We start from the raw sequence: 5,140 nt of genomic DNA, 5'->3' as shown, positions 1-5,140 counted from the left end.
GTCTTTGTTTAATTTTGCTTGGTTAGTTGTTTTTTTGTCTTTGTCCTCTCTCTCTCTCTCTCTCTCTCTCTCTCTCTCTCTCTCTCTCTCTCTCTCTCTCTCTCTCTCTCTCTCTCCAGAACTTTAATGTAACAAAGAAATATATACATAGCAACACACACACACACACACACCCACGCACACAAACACAATTAGACTACACAACATGCAAGCACTTCAATTTACGTCCTGCAGTGCACACGAAAGTCACGTACACCCACACGCACGCACACACACACCCACACACACACACACACATGTATCAATAATTGCAATGGCACGCAAACAACCAAGCAAGCAAACGACACAATTGGAAGGCAAGAATACTCACACAAGCGAGAGAGAGAGAGAGAGAGAGAGAGAGAGAGAGAGAGAGAGAGAGAGAGAGAGAGAGAGAGAGAGAGAGAGAGAGAGAGAGAGAGAGAGAGAGAATTTGTGTTTTCCTTATTTACTCACTACAACTATTCCGCTTCTCAAGTTTCTGTTACAAGAGCACTCAACATAGTCAGTGTAATTATTAGTGTAATAACGCCACCACACAGCACCGCAACACCACAACACCTTCCTGGAAACACCGCAAATTTCCAGTGCCACTTTCTCCATCCACCAGCACACCACCTTGACTGTACGAGTACAAGTACCACCACCACCACAACAACAACAATAATAACAACTACAACAACAAGAACAACTACTACTACTACTACTACTACTACTATTTTTTGTTTATCTAATTCTTCACTCTTTCTGAAATTATTTTGACTCCTAAGTAGCATCTTTTTTTCATTAAATTTTCTCCTATTACTACTACTACTACTACTACTAGCTAATCATTGCCTCTTCTGAAAATATCTCTTGACTCGCTCCTCCTTCACTTCCTTGACTCCTTCACTCATTTGGCCCTCAGAGGCGCTGCGTATCCTGGGAAGTCTAGCACTATTGATGAAAGGCAAGCAGGCCATCCACACTCCCCAGCCTGACCCACCACGCAAAAATTCACCACCGTCTGAAATATATACAAAACCCTTCGATATTTCCCCGAAGAGCACGATTTTCTATTCCAGGAAGTCTCGCAGCTCAGGTGAAGAGTGAGAGAGAGGTGTGCTTCGCTCCGCTCTGCTCGGCTCATTAAACTGATAGCGTCAAACTCCTCGCGGTAATTTGCTACTAACTCCTTCACTGCCACGACATCGGCTTAATTTCTATTCCAAATTACATAGCAGGATCAAGATCAAGATATTTGTCACTGAAAAGCGTTCAAAATAATTAATTACCCATCCGCTGCTATTCTATCACCTATCAATCTTTTTTTTTCTGATTATTTAAGCGATTTTATGAAGATTAGAAAGTCTCAGTACTTGTAAAAGAGTTAATGCGGTTAAACAAAAAACAAAACAAAAAAAAGTTAGATCTGCTCTCTTCGCGGGTCGATGGGCTAAGCGGCGCCTCGCAAACAGCACTTTAATAATACAGGAAAATCGACCAATATTTATGTTTAGCTCCAAGGAGAGAGGGTCAAGGACTACACCACCTCACCCGCACTCCTTCCCTCCCCTTCCCTCCTTCCCCTTGCACGCTAACCCACGACGAAGGAAAGGTGGGGAGGGATCGAGAGAGGCCAGACGACGAAAGGGGAAACCAGACGAGGGAAAATGAAGTGAGAAGTTACGGATGGACATTCTTGTAATATAATGATGATGATGATAATGATAATAATAATAATAATAATAATGATAATAATAATAATAATAGGAAAATGAAAGAATGAGTGACAATAATAAGATTCAAGTATGCTAATTACAAGATATATTCACGTGTAGTAGTAGTAGTAATAGAAGAAGGAAGAGGAGGAGGAGGAGGAAAACGAAGACGAAGAAGAAGAAGAAAATTACCACCTCCACAACCACCACCACCACCACCACCACCACCACCATCAACCCACAGCCCAGTCTCTCATCGCCGCCAGCCTCGCCGCGGCGCTGTTTGGTCGCAGCTGCAGTGGCGGGAGATGAGCTGGAGACCGAATTGGATTATGGGATCAGGCTAATGGAGGGTGACGTAACCTATTTCACATTTTGTTCTTCATTTTTGGAGTGTAAATTATAACCCCACTGTGTCGATTTATTTATTTATTTCTTCTTAGTTTGTGTTTTGTCAGTTTGTTTCTATACGTGTGTGTGTGTGTGTGTGTGTGTGTGTGTGTGTGTGTGTGTGTGTGTGTGTGTGTGTGTGTGTGTGTGTGTGTGTGTGTGTGTGTGTGTGTGTGTGTGTGTGTGTGTTTATTGTTCTGAAGGGCATCGTTGTTCTAATCTCTCTCTCTCTCTCTCTCTCTCTCTCTCTCTCTCTCTCTCTCTCTCTCTCTCTCTCTCTCTCTCTCTCTCTCTTACACACATTACAACCTCCATTACAATCACACACACCACCAACACCGTCATCACCACCTTCACAACACCAACACCACACCAATTTCGCAGATTTTCCTTTCCCGACCAGCGACTCCCGACCAGCGACTCATAAATCACAGGTGACCGTAATGTATTCCCGGGACTGAGGCAGCATCCATGATCAGTCGGGATGGGGGAGGAGAAGGGAGAGGATAGGTATTGTGAGGGAGACGATGGGAAAATGAGGAGATGATGCAGATGATGGTAGGAGAGGTTGAGGGAGGTTGAGGGAGCGTGTGTAGGGTGAATGTGAGGCTCTGAAGAGGGTGTGTATGTGTGTGTGTGGGTGGGGGGGGGTGAGGGAGTGATAATGGTAATAGTGTTGATGATGGAAAGAGAGAACAAATCTATCATACAAAAAAAAAAAACGAAGATAAAAAAAATGTGATGATGATAATGATGATGATGTGATAACGAGCAAGTTTCCTCAGAAAACAACGAATAAACAAAACAAACAAAAAGAAAAAAAGAACATACAAGAATACAAAACTTGAGTAAAACGAAATTAATCTCTCTCTCTCTCTCTCTCTCTCTCTCTCTCTCTCTCTCTCTCTCTCTCTCTCTCTCTCTCTCTCTCTGCATGACGCCAATCAGGCAAGACACCTACACAAAATAACTTTCCATTTCACTTAGATGATTGCCGCTGGGCGCTCTAGGAGGCGTGAGAGAGAGAGAGAGAGAGAGAGAGAGAGAGAGAGAGAGAGAGAGAGAGAGAGAGAGAGAGAGAGAGAGAGAGAGAGAGAGAGAGAGAGAGAGAGAGAGAGAAGGGGAGGAGTTAGGTACAATGAATGAGAGAAAGAGAAATGAGGAAGAGCGAAGAGCAAGGAAGGGAAAGAGAAAAAGAGAGACAAAGGTGAGAGGAGGGAGAGGAGCAGAGGTGAGATGTGTGTGTCTCAGTCACTTCAGGGGACAATGACACGACAAGGCGAGAGGAGAGAGAGAGAGGGAGAGAGGGAAGAAGAAGAGAGGAGAGGAAAACCAGAAGGAGAGGAGGTAAAAATAGAGGTAGAAGAGAATGAGTTAAAGAAAAATAAAGGAGGAGAAGGAAAGACAGAGAGAGAGAGAGAGAGAGAGAGAGAGAGAGAGAGAGAGAGAGAGAGAGAGAGAGAGAGAGAGAGAGAGAGAGAGAGAGAGAGAGAGAGAGAGAGAGAGAGAGAGAGAGAGAGAGAAACAAGTAGGAAGATGAATAAATTAACATGAAAAACAAAACAAAAAACGAGAAGGAAAGACAGAAACAAGAGAAATGAACCCGCGGAAGCGAAAGAGATGGAAAATGATGCTGAGAGAGAGAGACATTCATACAGACAAACGGAGAAAGCACAGGAGGAGTAAGAGGCGCTGGAAGGAGAGCTGTGTGGGAGACTCTTAAGGGCCTGACACAGATTTTGGTTTTGCTCGGGCGCCTTGAGAGAACGTTCCCTTAAGAGGCTCACGGTACAAGGCACAAAGTTGCCCCCGCCCTTCCCGCCCGCACCCTGCATCCTCCTCACTCTCACCTTTACTCTCCAAACTCATCTGCTATCTGTCTCTCTTCTCACTCTTCAAATGGCTGTTATATCATTTTTCCCCCAAACATTTCCTCATGCACTCTTACTACAGTGGTTTTTTTTTATTTTCTCTCTCTTTTCTACCTGTTTCGTCCTCTCATGGTCTTCCTTTCCTCCAAATCTCCGTTTCTTATCCTATTTTTTTTTTCTTCTTTAGTCTTATGTTTTATCGTCTCTTCTTTTCTTTCTCTCTCTCTCTTCGTATCCTTATTTTCTCAACCTGTCATTATCTCCCTTCTCTCTCATGGCTCCTCATTTCTCCTACCCTGCTTCACTTCTTTCACTACTAAGCTATCGAAAACTCTCTTCTTTCACCCCCTTTCTCCGTTTCTCACCCTACTTTTCCTCTTTCACCCTTGCAAAGCTGTCTGTCGACCTCTTTCCTCTCCCTCCCTTTCTCCCTCTCTCTCCCTCTTCAGCCTCCTCCCGCCATCACGAACCTGCCTCCCGCCCTCGACTTCTCGCCAACACCCTTTCCTCTCCCCGACAAGTCTTGTTTTCAAGGGTAGAGAAAGGCTTCGGTGTGTGAGAGGCGGTGAAATGTGGCGGAGAAGAAATGGAAGAATTAAGAAAGGAGGAAAGATAATGAAGGGATGGATGGAAGAAAGACTTGGAGGTAAAAGTGGAGGGGAGAAATGGAAGGGTTGAGGGAAGGAGGAAGGAGAGATAGCGAAGAAGGGATGGTTAGAAGAGGGACTTTAGGGAGAGATAAGGGAATAGAAGTGAAGATTTGGGAAAAGGGAGTGAGGAATTTGTTACACAAGGAAAATGACTCATGAAGGAGTGAAAGAGTGAAAAGAAAATGGATTCTAGGGTTAAATAAAGGAGAGGAAGGGAGGGGAGACTAAGGAAGGGTGTGCAGGAATAAAGCAGGAATAAAACAGAATAAAACTATTAAAGAAACAAAGAATTAGATACAGGAAAAGAGAAAACGTGAAATATGCAAAAAGAAAAATGAAAGAAAACAAAAATTAAAGCTTAAATACGAAAATAAAATAAAAAATCTAACTAAACAAAAAATCGAAACAAAGAGAGAAAGACAAAAAATGAAAGGTTTAGGATTTAGAAAAGGTTAAGGAAGGGTAAAGAAAAGGAGGAAGGGTAGAGGAA

The sequence above is a fragment of the Scylla paramamosain genome, chromosome 19 (genome assembly GCF_035594125.1).
Source record: "Scylla paramamosain isolate STU-SP2022 chromosome 19, ASM3559412v1, whole genome shotgun sequence".
NCBI lineage: Eukaryota > Metazoa > Arthropoda > Malacostraca > Decapoda > Portunidae > Scylla > Scylla paramamosain.
Note: the sequence above shows the minus strand (reverse complement) of the source record.